This window comes from Nylanderia fulva, unplaced genomic scaffold, assembly GCF_048542155.1.
Source record: "Nylanderia fulva isolate GAGA-0341 unplaced genomic scaffold, ASM4854215v1 Scaffold10, whole genome shotgun sequence".
Classification (NCBI taxonomy): domain Eukaryota; kingdom Metazoa; phylum Arthropoda; class Insecta; order Hymenoptera; family Formicidae; genus Nylanderia; species Nylanderia fulva.
In genome coordinates this window covers 4,918,146-4,936,579 of record NW_028189193.1, presented here as the reverse complement: position 1 = coordinate 4,936,579, position 18,434 = coordinate 4,918,146, and the positions used below count along the sequence as shown (strand labels likewise).

General features: G+C 32.3%; 1 long non-coding RNA gene across 1 annotated transcript in view; it reads right to left on the bottom strand.

Moving 5' to 3' along the window:
• The window catches only part of LOC146725257 (uncharacterized), a 21,508-nt gene extending 3,074 nt beyond the window's left edge, over nt 1-18,434 (bottom strand). Inside the window, exon 1 of the long non-coding RNA XR_014924756.1 lies at nt 17,464-18,434. This is a non-coding gene — a long non-coding RNA (uncharacterized LOC146725257). The remainder of the gene's footprint in view (nt 1-17,463) is intronic.

Sequence of the window (18,434 nt, the reverse complement as noted above, 5' to 3'; positions counted from 1 at the left end):
GAATTTTGCACCTTTAAAAAATGTAAGACCCTTCAACAGTTGTGAGGGAGATAGAGAAAGAGAGGGAAGGATCTAGTGAAACCCTCATAAATCGATTATTGTTTTACGACAGCGTTTTCTCTCACAATCTCAATTCTTTTTCTTTCATGTTACCGACTGACTGACTGAAAAAAATTCGGTTTTTTGTGACGCGGAAAAGGCTATATAGAAGGTATATATTACCTGGTGTAGGAAAAAATTATCTGGTTTTACTGCACATTTGTGCAGTAAAATATATCTATTTATTATTCTTACTTCGGTTCTTGTCTTTTAACCTTTTAAGACTTTAAGGGATAAGATATACGCGGCAATAATATTTCCTCTGTAAAAGGAAGAAATATTTTGGATAGTAGAGTGCATTATATTATACGTATATATAATATTTTATCTATTACATATACATACATATTTCTGGCCAATATTATTTATTTTTAATCATCAAACACTATATTCTCTTATGATATTAAATTATACTTATAATTATATTGTTCTTATAATAATATTGTTTTAATGTTATTATATTTATCAAAATTTCGCGTTGCTTTATTTTATATAAAATGATAATTAATAATATTACATTATACGATATCCATCGTTTGCAAATAATTAATCTCTCGATACACACATTACAAAATTATTCGTGTTTTACAAAATTAATTAATTTATTATTTATTTCCTGCCTATTATTTATTTCCTTATATAATAATTATTGATTTTTGTAGAAATTTGCTAAATTAATTTGATATGTTATGTTAAATTTTATTATTAAAATTACACGCGCGCGCGGATTACGGATTATATTTATATTATATACATATGTATACGAAGATTATATTTGATAGACTAGATTATTTTTTATTATCAAGTTTATGGGTTTGGTCATTTTGATCACAGCACTAATTAAAAATAGTCTTTATACAGAATATCTCATTTTCGTGTCAACGACAATTTTTTTATTGCAAAGTCCTGCTTGAATATTATTTACTTTTTTATAGATTGTAGCAATTAATTAACATTGAACACACACACACACACACACATCAAAGTAATTCCACTAAAATAAAATAAAAATAAAATACCTGCGAAATTAATTGAACAAACACGTCGATTGTAAAAGTGAATAGTTTATCAGCTTCAACATGTCAAAACCCATCGCTACTGTGACAATTTCGTTAAGGGACAAAAGATCTTTACGAGGGAAACCGTGTAGATACGCGTGTAATTTTGGTTATACCGTGCAACATAACAGTCGGCCAATTAGAACCGACGAGCGGCTCGAGCATATTTCTAGAGATCGTAAAAGTCGTAATTACGGGCGACGATAACGCGCGTTCTCGTTACTACAACTCGTAATTTCTCGTTCCGCCTACTTCCTGCGCGGGTGCCTACGCCCGTTAACGCGACGAGCGCTTTTAGAGAAAGAGATAGACAGACAGAGAGAGAGAGAGAGAGCGAGCGAACGACGAGCGATCGATATTTCGCGAGCCACCGTTCGTGGGAGCGCGGGTCCTCGGATAATTGAAAGCTGCCGGAAAAATCGTGCGAGTCATCGCGGTAGGAAGGTGGATCGAAAGGGAGGACGAGGGTGGAATTATTAAAATTGACTCGACGGAAGTGGCGGCCGCTGGTCGAGAAATCGCTGCCAATTCGAGGCGTTTGATCGGCGCGACTCATCCACCACCTGCCTGCCTCTGTCTGTCTTCCAATGCTTTCATATATCGATCGACTTCGACTAATGCTACACGCGACACGACCAACCGGCTCGTTCAAAAATTACCGCGTGTCCGCTCTTAATATTATATAAAGGCGTCCTCCTCGATTTTTAATATAGATAAGAATATTCTTCATATAAGAGAAATGGAAAATCGTGAAATCGTCATCGTGATATTTTTCGAAGGCACGAATTAAAGATAAAAAAAATATCATTAGACGTGCAGTTTATTTCTTCTTTTTTAAATTAATTAAGATATAAATTCCGCCCTTAATATTATATAAAGGCGTCTTCATTTCTTTCTTTTTTAAATTCCGCCCTTAATATTATATAAAGGCGTCCTCGATTTTTGTATAAGAATATTCTTCATATAAGAGAAATGGAAAATCGTGAAATCGTCATCGTGATATTTTTCGAAGGCACGAATTAAAGATAAAAAAAATATCATTAGACGTGCAGTTTATTTCTTTCTTTTTTAAATTAATTAAGATATAAATTCCGCCCTTAATATTATATATAAAGGCGTCCTCGATTTTTGTATAAGAATATTCTTCATATAAGAGAAATGGAAAATCGTGAAATCGTCATCGTGATATTTTTCGAAGGCACGAATTAAAGATAAAAAAAATATCATTAGACGTGCAGTTTATTTCTTTCTTTTTTAAATTAATTAATTGTAAGATATAAATTCCGCCCTTAATATTATATAAAGGCGTCCTCCTTGATTTTTGTATAAGAATATTCTTCATATAAGGGAAATGGAAAATTGTGAAATTGTCATCGTGATATTTTTCGAAGGCACGAATTAAAGATAAAAAAAATATCATTAGACGTGCAGTTTATTTCTTTCTTTTTTAAATTAATTAAGATATAAATTCCGCCCTTAATATTATATAAAGGCGTCCTCGATTTTTGTATAAGAATATTCTTCATATAAGAGAAATGGAAAATCGTGAAATTGTCATCGTGATATTTTTCGAAGGCACGAATTAAAGATAAAAAAAATATCATTAGACGTGCAGTTTATTTCTTTCTTTTTTAAATTAATTAAGATATAAATTCCGCCCTTAATATTATATAAAGGCGTCTTCCTCGATTTTTGTATAAGAATATTCTTCATATAAGAGAAATGGAAAATCGTGAAATCGTCATCGTGATATTTTTCGAAGGCACGAATTAAAGATAAAAAAAAATATCATTAGACGTGCAGTTTATTTCTCTCTTTTTTAAATTAATTAAGATATAAATTTCCTTAATATTATATAAAGGCGTCTTCCTCGATTTTTGTATAAGAATATTCTTTATATAAGAGAAATGAAAAATCGCGAAATCGCGCTAATAATAGATATCGATATTTTTCGAAGGCACGAATTATTCTTGGGGTTCTAAGCATAAAATATTGTCAGAAGATGAAGAAAAATTATTGGACGTGTAGTTTATTTCTCTGCCATTTACAATTCCTTCTTTCTCTCTTTTTTTGAATTAATTAAGATGTAAATTAAATCTTGCTATTCTAGATGTAAAAATAAAGCGGTGAATGCTTTGGATTTTTGGTCAAATATTTAATTAACTTTAAACGTACTCTAGTAGAATCTTAACTTGAAACTTATAGTGAATTATTTCACACACGGAAAAGAAATTAGGTATTATAGTTAAATTTTAGCTATCTCTAAATGCGAAATGTTAAACATCAATTTTTTATTACTATTAAATATTACATTTATAGTTATCAAGCCTAAATTTTAACTATGATGGCTAATATTTTGTAGCTATAGCATTCTCTACACGGAAAGAATTTTCTCTTACAATAGAATTTACCCTGAAAATCATAGTGGAACGATATAGTACTAAAAGAATTGTATAAGAATTTTTTCTGATTAATATTTACCACAATAATAAATATTAATAATGTGCATTAGTAAATTTGTACATACTAAAATTAATCAAACATATTTTATATCTTAATGCATAGATATTAATATTTTTAAAATTCTTCAATACATTGTCCCATGTTTATACCATGATTCTTAGAGTAAATTCTAAGAGAAGATTCTCTCTGTGTAATTAAACTATAACTAAAAAATATTAGTTAAAGTTAAAATTTAGGCATAGATAATTAAAATTCAGGTTATAATACAAGGACGATTAAAATTTCGCTATATGGTAGCTAATTTTTTCCCGTGTATTCAACATCTTTTTGCCGAATAGTTTCCAGAATTGGAAAAAATGACAATTAATTTTTGATAAAAAAAATTATGTAACTTTAGAAGAAAGATACGTGTTGTTCGGCAAATATATATTCCGGGCGAAAACGCGTTGCACATATATAAATAGAGATCTCTTTGCGATTATACGCTATTAATAAGTTAGACGCGGCGAGCAAACAGAGCAAAACTTTTCGGATTGGCCTGATGGCCTGCTTGCAACTTTTATATCTCGCAACGTTTGCATTGAAACGGTGAAACAGAAATTTAACGAGAGAGGACGGTAGACGAGGGAGGTGCTCTCTTGTTTGCACAATCGATTCGCCACATACGTGCTTTTACACGACGCGTTGCTGCAGGAAGCGTCCTTCTCGCTCTCGGGAAATATCGAAAATCTTCCCTGGTCCGTTTCTGAGAACGCTGCGTATTCTCTTCAACATTTTACGGGAATTATTCGAGATATAGACGCCTGTTTAATATCCAAATATGCGGTAAGAAAAAAAGAAATATTTTTTCGAAGAAAAAAGAAGTGAAAATTTTGCTCTCCATCATTTTTCATCTTTCTACGCGGAAATTTATTTTTCAATTTATTTTTAACTCCAAAGTCTATCGGGATCAAGATCAGATATTGTCATCAATTATGTTAGATTCAGAGTACTTCAAAAATACATTATATTTCCGTCTTGAAGAAGGATTAATCAAAAATCAATGATAATTATATTCATTATTTATTTTACGAATCATTGCAATGTCTTTAAATATACAGAGTCTCCCAGAACTGGTGGAAAAGTTTTTAATGACAGATTTGTGGCACCATTTAGAAACAATTTTTCCTTAACGAAAATGTTGAAGGAGGCCATCATCATTTTTAGCATATTCCCAATTTTTGTTGAACAAGAACCTTTCAACTAAATATTATTTTGTTAATTGAACATATAAAAATATTCAATTATTATGTATCTTTTTATAAATTAAGTCTGATATATTAAAATTCTATTAAAGCAAACTCTGCCTAAAAAATTAACTGAAGAATGTAGTAAAATAAATCGATTTAATTATCATTGATTTTTTAAAATAAATCATTATCATTGATTAAAAACTTTTGCGCCAGTTCTGGGACAGCCTGCGCAGCGAAAATTGAATAAACTATTATTGGGATGGATTTTTCGTGATTGCGCCTACATCCTCGAAGGGTTTTCGCGTAAGACGATAATATTTAGTTGAAAGGTTCTTGTTCAACAAAAATTGGGAATATGCTAAAAATGATGGCCTCCCTCAACATTTTCGTTAAGGAAAAATTGTTTCTAAATGGTGCCACAAATCTGCCATTAAAAACTTTTCCACCAGTTCTGGGAGACTCTGTATATTTAAAGACATTGCAATGATTCGTAAAATAAATAATGAATATAATTATCATTGATTTTTTAAAATAAATAATCAATTGAATTATCATTGATTAAAAACTTTTGCGCCAGTTCTGGGACAGCCTGCACAGCGAAAATTGAATAAACTATTATTGGGATGGATTTTTCGTGATTGCGCCTACATCCTCGAAGGGTTTTCGCGTAAGACGAGGGTTGCAGCAGATAATAGCTGCCGATTTCTCGCCTCGTCGGGGAACGAAAACGTGCGACGAGTCTATTATTTTTGCCTTCGGCCGATCGAGGGGTGGCTCGCCACGCCGTCGCGGGTTTTCGCCGGAGATAGGACGGCCGGCGAGATTCGGGGATCGCAAATCTGGGAAATCCTCGACGAGGCACGCACAGCACGTGACTATCCGGTCTGCGCCACGTTCGTGCCCGATAAAGCACACACATCGAAATATCGTTTTTTAAGTGGCTCAATATGCCCGGGCATACTCCTGCGACGATTCGCGGCTTGCTTCCCCTTTTTTTTCCCACAACAAAGTCCACCCTTTCGATCTTTTTCGGTGGTTCATTTCGGAACCGCTGAATTCTCAATTAATCCTCCCCCTTATTTTTTTTTCACCTCGCAGTTAGTATTTCCTTGCTTGTGAAGTACGTAGGAGCAAACAAGAATCCATTTAATCTTTTCAAGAATTATTGTGGACGCTGGAAAAAATTGGTTAACTTGACTAAACCTTTCTATTAAATATGATTTTGTTAATTGAACATATTAAAATATTTAAATTAAATTTATTTAATCCTTGCCCTCATTTTTTTCACCTCGCAGTTAGTATTTCCTTGCTTGTGAAGTACGTAGGAGCAAACAAGAACCCATTTACTCTTTTCAAGAATTATTGTGGACGCTGAAAAAAATTGGTTAACTTGACTAAACCTTTCTATTAAATATGATTTTGTTAATCGAACATATTAAAATATTTAAATTAAATTTATTTAATCCTTGCCCTCATTTTTTTCACCTCGCAGTTAGTATTTCCTTGCTTGTAAAGTACGTAGGAGCAAACAAGAACCCATTTACTCTTTTCAAGAATTATTGTGGACGCTGAAGTGTGGACGCTGAAAAAAATTGGTTAACTTGACTAAACCTTTCTATTAAATATGATTTTGTTAATTGAACATATAAAAATATTTAAAAATATAAAAATTCATATGTAAGTTTTGAGATTAATTTATATATGGAACTTAGTGATCTCAAACCAAGAGATACAGTTCCGAATAATTAATTTTTCGTGCTTTGGCTCTGTTGGCCGATTAAAAAAAAAAAACATTATATTTATATTCTTAATATTGAGAGCCGATAAAAATATTTTTTTCTGAAAAATATTTAAATTAAATATATTAAATCTAACAAAACGTATATTTTATTTAAATACTAATATATGTTTAATTAATCAAATTTAGTTGAGAAAAATTTAGTCAAGTTAACAAATTTTTTAGAGTGCTAAAATTATAAAAAAATAGTTGCTAACTTGACTAAATCTTTCAACTAAATACTATTTTGTTAATTGAACATATAGAAGTATTTAAATTAAAATACAACATATTAAATCTGACACGTATATGACTTAAATACTTAAATGTTCAAGTAACAAAATAATGTTTAGTTGAACGATTTAATCAAGTTAACAACTTTTTTCAATGTCTACATTCGTTTTGTTTCAAAATCAAAATGTTGAATATTAATAACCTCGTTAAGCGTCTTTATTCTTCTGCAAATAATATATGATAAGATACAGAATGAAATTGCACTCTAAACATCGACAACATATAGTGGCACAAATGAATGATTAATTTATTCTAACAACTTTAGAAAAGCAGTTTCAAAACTCAGTAGCCTTCTTTGTCTCTTGTTTTTTCGCGATAACGTTACAATACTTGGAATAAATATATAGGGGAGATAAGATTGATCAAAGGTTTACCAAAAGTAATCGAGGTATTTATATATCATTATAAAAAAGAAGAGATCAAAGAAGAGGAAATTTTTTTCAGATAAGATTACTTCCGGAATGCCAATAAAAGTCTGGCAACATTATAGGGTCATTGCTGGTTAGAATTATTTCAAATCATCGCAGCCTTATAATTTTTCGATTTTCCGGACGATATTGATTTGCGGCACATTCTGTGCATTTTATTATTATATTAATTAATTATGTCTGACTGTGCAGCACGACAAGAACAATCTTGAAATTTCTTCAGAATTTTTCTCATTTTTACACTGAAAAAGAGGCCATTGATTTTAAATAAATATGTATTTCAATAGTGCCATTAACATTATTTATTTGAAACAAGTAAATATTTATCTGTTTTGAGGAAGAATTTCTTATATCGAATAAGTATTTTTTCACGGCAAATCAGTATTATTAGTTTCAAACAAATGATGTTAATGGCACTATTGAATAGTTTTTTCAGTGTACTTTATTGCATCAGTATTTCTTTCATACTTTTTTTATTTTTATTTTTTTTTTCACGAAAGCAACGGGCAAGGTCAGAGCATTGTTATGAATTGGCAGGATTTGTAGATTTTTGAGATATAATAACAGAGAAATGTGACAGATTCGATCGAGTTTGGTGTTTTAACAGGTGAGATGAGTTGACGGGTTTTTGACTGAACTGACAGATTAAGAATATTTGTTTTTTTAAGCATATTAGCGCTTAGCATACCGAGTTGAAAGTGTTTCTTGTGCTCTGGTCTCGCATATAAATATTATATAGGACAACAATTTTTGGAGTCGCTTATTTAGCGATTTATAACGCCTATTTATCAATTTTAGACTTTAGACGAATTTATTTAAATTCCAATTACCTCTCTAAAGGAGGCAAGGAATTTTCTGAAGGAATTTTATCACCCCTTCTTATCTATCATCGCATCTATCACCTATCTATTTATCAGTTAATCACTTAATAGTATGACATAATATATCTACAAATAAATATGATTTTCCAGACTATCTTATATATAAAGTCAATATAGATTTCCGTTTCCGACGATCTGTCTTCGTTACTTTCCATCTTTTTTCGACCACCCAAGCGATAGGACAATGTTATATAGATCAAGTTTTCGACCAGCCTCAAGCTGTCGAAAACTTGATCTATATAGCATCGTCCTATGTTTTGAGACGTGATTGAAAAAAAGGATTCATCTGATCCTTCCTGAAACGCGAAATATTGACTTCTCGACGTAGGCGCGAGAGTTGTCCGATTTTCTTTTCTACGATGCGAAATATTGACTTCTCGACACAGTGGTTTGTTATGAGTGAATCCTTGAGATAACAAATCCGTCGATGTCAGGTTTTTTTCCCCCGTAATGGCCAGGTACACGTACTCTATATAGTGTCCTGGTTCGTTCTGCTTCCGAGATATTTTTCTAGGGCGAACCAGGATCTGCGACGGATTTCTGAAGGATACGAAGGACACCTCGAGGAGAGATTTAAGAGTATATCTTCCGTATCTGACGGAAAACGGTGCACAATCTTGATAGGTTGTTTTGTTAGATTTGACACTTTTCTATTGGCAGATACTTTCTATACCGTAGATTCTATATTTTCGAGTTCACCATTATGCGCATTTAAGTTTTCAAATATTACCTATAAACTAAATTATTATCAATTAAGGAATTCTTTCATAAAAAACTCCTAAATGTTACAAACATCCTAGATAACAGACTTCCCACAAAAATCAATTGAGGTGATTAATACAAAAAAGAAAAAAAACGAAACAAAATATATTATCAATGAAACTATTCCATTAGCACCGTCCCACGTGGGTGAGAAATACGGAAATAAATTTCCTCGAAAAGAAGATATTTTCCAATATGTTTCTTCCAACGTCGAGAAATAATTTGGTGTTGAAAAGCTTAAATAAAAATGAATGGATAAGTAAATAGACACAAGACGACGGGATAGAAGTCTGACGTTCGTCTCCATGAATATATATGTATACGATCGTCCTTTTCGCGGATGTACGAAGCGTGCGCCATTCAGGCAGCATCGCAACACGTACAGAAAAGGAGTAGAAAAGGAACGAAGGCCCGAGAGAAGGAAGAGCGATATAACGCCCTTGTGTGCCGACGAGTTATCACCGGCGTTAATAATACGAGGAACGAGGGGCTGGAGAAAGAGAGAAAGAGATGGAGAACGAGAAGGAGGAAAAGGAGGAAGAAGGACCACCCACGTGGATCCAGGTAGGATCCTTCAGGAACTCCACAAAGCCGCGCTCGGCCCAGCCGGTCGTTCCTGCGTCCTGTCATCTTCTTTGTGTCCCCCTTGTAAAAATGACAAAACACTTTTTATCAAGCTGCGCCGGACCCTCGGACAGGGAAGGAGGACTTTTGGTATCTCGCTTTCCGTGCCCACGAAAGTTAAACAATCGCCTCGGCACACAAAAACTCGATCGACAATATATATAGCTAATAATCGAAAGCCATAAGTATATTATGTGGAAATCAATTGATACAAAGTTTCGCTCGTATATTGTAAATACAACTAGTGATAGATAAAAAAAAAGGCCAACTTATCGAGCAATTATTAGAGTTGTTCTGCTGTCAAATAAAATTTATTCCATGTATAAATGAAACATAAAACATTGTGTGGAAGCTACAAATATTCTATACTCAAACTTAAGCGAAAATTATAATCATTATAAAATAATTTATGATTTTATTTGACAGAACAACTCTAATAATTGCTCGATAAGTTGGCCTTTTTATCTATCACTAGTTGTATTTATATTATGTGGTTTATATGAGTCATATACAGTGTTTGCTGTTATCTAAATAAAATTATATAGATGAAACTTTAGCGTCATCTTATCTTTATATAGATAATAAAAATATGGATTATCTATATCTGCATCTTAGGTGAAAAAAAGTATTATCTTGACTAAATTATTTTATAGAATAATTTTCAGATAATTTTGATTTATAAAATCGTAGCACATAAAAATACCTTAAATATATTTTTAGTGTTTGCTATTATCTTAATAAAATTATATAGATGATCATTTAGATGAAACTTTGGCGTCATCTTATCTTTATATAGATAATAAAAATATTTATGATCTATATATGTATCTTAGATGAAAAAAAGTATTTTCTTTCCTAAATTATCTAGAATAATTTTCCGATAATTTTGGTTTAGAATCATAGCATACAAAAATATTTAAATAGTAGAACTTAAGCAGTAAGCGATACAAATTTGTGAATAAAAATATGAATACATTTATTTTTATATCCCTTTTATAATTTTTTATAACTGTGTAATTAACTAGACGAATCGCCATATAATATAATGTTTTATCTAGATATATTTAAAACAAAATTTTTATCTTATTTAAGATGAATTTACATATTTTTATCTCATCTTTATCTAGCTAATTTTTAAATCACCTAAGCACAACACTATGCCATATATAAATACAAAAAAATTATTTCTACTTTATTAAAGTCTCTTTTACTTTTTTTGTTTCTCGAATTTGAAAAATAGAAAAGCTCTACTTATAATAATAATTGTTCTTCGAGAATTACTTGAAAGAAAAAAATAATTATTTTTAACTCTTAGTGTTTTGTACTTATATTACTTATGCATATGAATATCTTGTATCTTGAAACATAAGGACACTTTATCAATCTCTCACGTAGAAAAGCGACTCTCTATTTTTACAGCATGTATTATTTTTCTTCTTTTCATATCCCTCTCATTAGCATCGATTATAAACGTTTTAAAAGTAATGATATACATATATAAAAGCTAACATATAATTTATTTAATATCCGTTGAATTGGTAACGTATTTTCATCATACGATTACGTTATAATCCGTTCGTGAATAATAAATGAAGCATTAATCAATCGCGGCAAGTAAAAATTAAATGAGGCAATTTCGGGCAGATCAAATTTTTAAATGAACCATACATGGCTTGCGCCCCACGAGTTTGCGTAATCATGCACTATAATTACGAATTTACCCCTAGCTGGGACAGTAATAAAAATGCAATTAAAAAAAATTCGACCTCGATTGCCTTCATTGTTTCACAATAAAAATTATACAAACAATTTCTAAGTTTTTTTTAACAACTATGATTTAATTTCGAATTTTTTTCAAACATTTTTTAAAAATTACACAGTCGCCGAGGTATTAATTATAAAATATAAATCTAGACATAGAGAAAATTCTGTTCGAAATTGATCGACAAAAAATTGTTAAAAAAAAATTAATTGAAACTGTCTTAAAGCATCACTTAAACTTGAATATCTTATTTGCGCGTACGATTGAATTTTAATTATATTGTTACATTAAAGTTTACTGAAAATGTGCAGCAAGAATGAGCCTTTATTAATATATATATATATATATATATATATATATATAAATCATTTTTTAAATATTTAATTTGCCTGTTCTTCTCTCTAAAAAACCCAGTATGAAGAAAATCTATTTATTATCACTGCAAAATAACTCGGCAATTAATCATCCACCGTAATTGCGATAGGAAAAAGATGTGCTCACTCAAAATTCGATACAGAGAATATCTTTGAATTAATCGCTGCGCTTATATACATTGAATGCTCGATCGGGTCGATGAAGACTCCGTGAAACGCGATAATCTGGGCCAAATAGCAAATGATTATTTAATCGTAGATTAAGGATTGGTAGTAACCGAGACAAACAGCTTCTCTCTCTTCGTTGCGTGCGTTTCAAGGGGCCCGGCGCGTAGGGAGCGATTTGTTATAACGAAGAGAACGGCGCGCTCGGCACAATGTAGTCACTTGTTTACAGGGACAATATTTTCATTCCGCAAACAATTTGTGGCTCGATAAAGACCCGGTGTACAGGTGGGTGCTCGGCGAGGATCTAACGTTGTAACGAACGCGCCGCTGCTCGTTGTGAACGTACCTGTATCTATATATGTATATATATATATATATATATATATATATATATATACATATATAGATATATATATGTATATATACATATGTATGTGTATATTATACACATATGTACGTTATTGTGTATACGTGTGTGTTACGAATCTCTCGAGTAAAGTATTAGCCGACTCTCCGAACGCTTGAATCATCGAGTTGTGTGCCGTCGATTCCTCGACCGAGTCGAAACGCGGGAACGAAACGATATTCCTCGCGATTTTCTTCTCCGTGTCTCGGATTAGATTATAAAGCTTACGGAGAGCGAGCTCCGTGGAATATTGCTTTTTTGCAGAACTTATGTGAAAGTTATTTAAACAGCATTCCGCCTAAACAAATATATAAAGTGCAAAGCGAGAAAAGAATGCGAGTTATATTTACCGAGGCTTCAGATATTTTACAATTTACAATTAGCTTGAAAATTACACAATTTTACAGCTCTCGGTAATCAGAAACTATTTTCATCAAACATCTATACTAAAGTGAAATATCTAACAGGGGATTTTTTCGAACAATCTAATTTATATTTGCTTAATATTCAAATTCAATATACACACTCTCTCTCTCTCTCTCTTTCTTTCTTCAAAGAAAACATACTTTTTCCCGTACGTTTTAAATAAATTTGAATAAGTAATTAAGATCAAATCAAGAGTCTTGAGATTATAAAAATAATGCAAAATAAAAAATGCGCATTGTGTAACATGAAGTGCTTATTTAATGAGTAAATATTATCAAAAGGAAAATAATGCGGTGCCGAGATAATCCTACGACATTTATGATCTAGAGATCACAAAAATGAGTACAAACGACAATTCTTGGGGTGGGCATATCTATGAATTATACGCAATAATAAACTACTTCTTAATTTATAGTAACGCATAAGGCCAGTACGATCAATATTTTTATCTTAAAATGATTCAACGAGATAAAAGTAGAAATTTCTCTGAGATTTTTAGCACTCGTTATTTTTTCTTAAAACGATTCAACGAAATAAAACTAAAATTTTCTTTGATATTTTTTAGCTGTCATTATACATGAAAATAAATTGTGCGAAAAAAGTAATTTAGAACGAAAGGATTACATTGATTAAAAATTCATACCGTTTCGTCGATATTATTTTACGGGCATTAAATTTGGCCAATATTATGTATTCGCGTATACACACACATTTATTTTTGTATATTGCGGATACAATGTAGCCGAATAGTTTCCAACATTTGTTTCATCGGTACATTATTCAGTGCACGAACATTGTTTCTCTTTTGTGCATCTGAGTAAGTAATGAGTTTATTGTCTTCGCAAGGAAATTATTCTACCTGAGTTTCATTTCTCCAAAAATAATAAACCAACAATTTTTTATTATAACATAAAAATCGATGAATGCGTACCATCGGTCAAACTCACAAAGAGTATCGGCGGCATAAAAACACGATGGGCGAAATCTTTGTCGATGACGTCAGTGTTTTTACAATAAGCTATGATCACAACAAACTCATGGTATACGCTTACGATCGTGTAAACGAAGCCGTAATAATTTCATTAAGCCGATTCTTAAGATTATTCATTGACGTAATTAATTGTTTTCGAGCTTTTTTTTTATTTTAATATTTTATCACGCAGTAAATGTACGAAACAGTAACACGTTCTTTCTTATTCTTATTTTAGAACTCTTTAACGACGCGTTTGCTCCGAAAAAAATAATTTGTAACGCGTCAAAAAATATTTTTTTTAAGATTATTCATTGACGTAATTAATTGTTTTCGAGCTTTTTTTTTATTTTAATATTTTATCACGCAGTAAATGTACGAAACAGTAACACGTTCTTTCTTATTCTTATTTTAGAACTCTTTAACGACGCGTTTGCTCCGAAAAAAATAATTTGTAACGCGTCAAAAAATATTTTTTTTTAAGATTATTCATTGATGTAATTAATTGTTTTCGAGCTTTTTTTTATTTTAATATTTTATCACGCAGTAAATGTACGAAACAGTAACACGTTCTTTCTTATTCTTATTTTAGAACTCTTTAACGACGCGTTTGCTCCGAAAAAAATAATTTGTAACGCGTTAAAAAATATTTTTTTTTCGCGCGTGTCGTAAATGGCAACCTTAATTGCTGGAATATGAATAACAATAAAAGCGTAAATATCATTTTCGTGTGCTGGTGTTAGGTATTCCCCGTCGGCTAAATGTCGACATGGCGGAGGACTCCGACGGGATCGATCAGCGAAATGACACGGTTATTCGTTCATGGTTTATAGTAGTTTTTGCGTATATAATTATTTTCTCGTCGTTTTCCCTAATTCACAGAGAGAGCAAGTGGGCATATCGATATGAGACAATCAATACTGCGACTTATTAAATACTCTGTAGCAAATGCAATTACAATTGCAATTCCCTTTTTTTCGCGATTTTATTTATTATCTTATTGCTTGATAATAATACATGGACAGAATTTTCTTTTAGAATTTACACTAAAAATCGTGGTAATCGTGATATTGGGAGAATTTTATGTATAAGAGTTTCTCTGATTAATATTTGCCATAATAAAAAATATGAATATGTACATAGTAAAATTAATCGAACATATTTTATATCTTATTGTGAAAGATATTAATATTTTTTATTGTGATGAAAATATTAATCGGAAAAACTTTATAAAATTCTTTCAATACCATATTGTCCCATGATTATCATGATTTCAGGGTACATTGTAAGAAAAAATTCTCTCTGTGTATTAATCAGTGCACAAACACGCACGTTTGGAAATTGAAATTGGAATATTAGAATACACCACTTATATTTTTGATAAAAGACGGATGGCCTCAGTATATTTTTAGATACGTTCAAATTTTTTGACAGATATCTGGCAATAAAGATGATTTATAGTGAATTTCGTTCCTCGTAATAAACAAGCCTGAAGCTTAGAAATATAAAAGGTATTTAAAGAAATAAAGAGAGAAGTTTATATTATACGATTGGATTAATTTCGAGCATTGCCAATTTTTCACGACGCATTTGTGAATTTTTCTTGAATAAAACTTCCTAAAAAATAGCTCCGATTTTGACATAAGAAACGATGAGTATTTAATCTTTCAAGATTTCGTTCTAATTCTAATTTGTTTCGTAAATTTTTATAAAAATCGTATTTTAAAGAATATAGATATTATTTGCCCTCCAGACAGTAAAAGATATTATGTTAACAAAAAGCTTGTGTGCATTCTACTTCAACGTTGTCTAAAGAATAAATTGAACTAGACAATTGAACTACAAACTTTCAATTTATTTTAGAATCTAAATCATATTTTTCCTTTCATTATTAATATTCGCAGTTTTGTTTCTCAATTATTTAATCAGATAATAAATTTTAGGTAATTGTGCAGGATTTTAATGTTTAATGTACTTATCACCAAGGTTCACAGGTAATTTTGTAAAATGGAAAATTTCTTATCTCTATTCTTTGATGATAAAATTTGTGGTATCATTTTGATAGGAATTTTTTTGTGCCTCTCTCTCTCTCTCTCTCTCTTTGTGTAAGTGAAAAAATGTAAATTCTAGCTCTGCTTACATTTGATAACTAATTTCTCTTATCTAGGTCTGTTGCGTTTATCTAGAGAGATTCCTCTAAATTATTTCCGACACAAGGTGTTATCGAAATATTGACATCGATGCTTTCCTAGTTCGCATGAGAAAAAAAAATGTTAGAAATATACTTATACAATTCGAGAAACTCGCGAAGATGTGGCACTACTCGAAAGTAATTAGCAATTGGCATAAACTACTCTTCGGGATAGCTACTACGTGTATTAAATGGCACGCGAGATTGCATCTACGCAGAGTAAAAGACAGTTTGCCGCGAATAATATATTTCGAAGATAATTTCGATGACATCAGTATGCGAGAAGAATTCAAATGAGATTGTGGGTTGAGAATGTAAGCATGTATAGGTGTGGCTGAATACAGATCGCTTGTGTCTTTCTTTCAATATATTCTATACTTTATCGTAAAGCGACAGAAGAATTGAAAGACACCCACTTGAGGTAAAATTTACATCACGGTGCATTAGACAATAAGAGGGGCTTTGAATATGCATTATATATTATAAAGATATTTGATAATTATATCAAGAAATGAATGAATGATTAAAGCAATTCGTCATAATATGAATCTGATTTTGCTGAAAGAGCCATTATTTTTGTTGTGTATGTAATTTGCGAATAACACATTCTCTCTCCTTTTTTTTATTTCTCGTTCTGTCTCAGATTTAAGGTAAGTCTGTGAGGTCTTAAAAATTATAAATCGTGTGTCGTACACTTATCACATTTTAGATTGCATGAAGGAATGATATAAAAATTTAGTGTATAGATAAGATAAAAATCGAAATAGTGAATCCGGAGAGGTATATGTAATATCAATGATATATATAAGTTTTCAACACAATTATGTTACATATACATATGACAATTAAGAGACTGCACTAATAATCATATATCATTTTGATACGAATTTTTTGTGCCTCTTTCTCTCTCTCTCTCTCTTTGTGTAAATGAAAAAATGTAAGCCCTAGCTCTGCTTACATTTGATAACTAATAGATTCTTCATACAGTCTAAAAGATATAATAAACACTGATAAGATGCACTTCGATACAAATATTATTTTAATTGTCAGATTGGAAGGATTGATTGATACCAATTTTAACAAAAGTTCAAATATTAAGTTTATAACTTTTAAAGAGCACTTATAGATTTTTTCTAATTATTTAATACGTATTTACAAATAAAGATAACCGAGTATGTATGTATGCTTGTGTGTGTGTGACACTTTCATTCAATATATATATATGAAGTAATTCATTCAATATACGTAATGTAACAATATTAAAATAATGAATAGTCAAAATACTACACTGAAAAAAAAATCATTTGTCAATTTAATTAAATTTGAACTAAATATTATTTTGTTAATTGAATATATAAAAATATTTATTATACACAACACATGAAATTTAACAAAACATATATTTGACTTAAACACTAATATCCGTTTAATTACCCAAATAGTATAATTTACCTAAAAGCTTTAGTCAAGTTATAAAATCTTTTTTCTCAGTGTATACGAAAAATAACTAATTCATGACAATCACGACATGTAAATGACATTGTATACCTATGTATCTCCCCGCGTTGTAACCTCGTTGGCTCCATTGCGACCCGACCCATCTCGAGGGGATGCGACTTTTCTCGCGTCTCTTCCGTCGGAGGTTCCACTCTCGCGAATAGTTCACGTTCGATTCACTCGCCGCTCAACGAAATATCGATCGATCTAAACTCATGACGCATCGATTTAAGCGAATCTTCAGGCAAGAAAAAAAAAAAAAAAAAAAAGAAGAAAACATTAAAAAAATCTCTTTGAACGAATAAGAGAGAGAGAGAGAAAACACGCGCGAGATCCGCGAGAGGAGAGACCGCGCGGAGGAGGCCAACGTCATTCACTCACGCACGGAGCAGAGGTGCCGGTTGTCAAACGCGTGGCAGACGACAGTTGACATGACATGAGAGAGGAAGCAAGGCGACGCTCCGCGTCGCGACGGCGCGGCGCGAGCGTCGCGCGATCCGGCTCGGCTCGGCTCGGCTCGGCTCAGCACGGCCCGGCGCGGGCTCCCGTTGAATTGCGCAAGCCAATTTCGCTCCGAGGGATGATCAGGAATCGCGCGCGCGAGCGAGCGAGAGACTCCGCGCATGCGCGCGAGACCTACCTCGCTCGGCTCTAAACACCACCGGAGGGGTAGAAGAGGCGCACCGCGCCGCACGGATACGGTCTACGTGACGATTCAGAAACGAGGCGCGAGGGAACCGACAAGGCAGAGCAGACCTCGCCGTCCCATTGGTCAGGCGCGATACGGTTCCGAGAAAGACTCATTCGGGATTGGCAGAGCCGGCGCCATCGGGCGCGGCACAGTCAGCCGACAGTGGGGTGTGTTTGAACAAGAGCCGCCGCTTCAAGAGTACCGGGGTACACTCGCTAACCGGCCTCCATCCATAACACGGCACACAGAGAGAGGAGAGAGAGACTCGCGTTGGTACGAGGCGGAGTGTGTGGTGAGAGAGGCGGTGAGGTGGCTTCAAACAGGGGCCCCG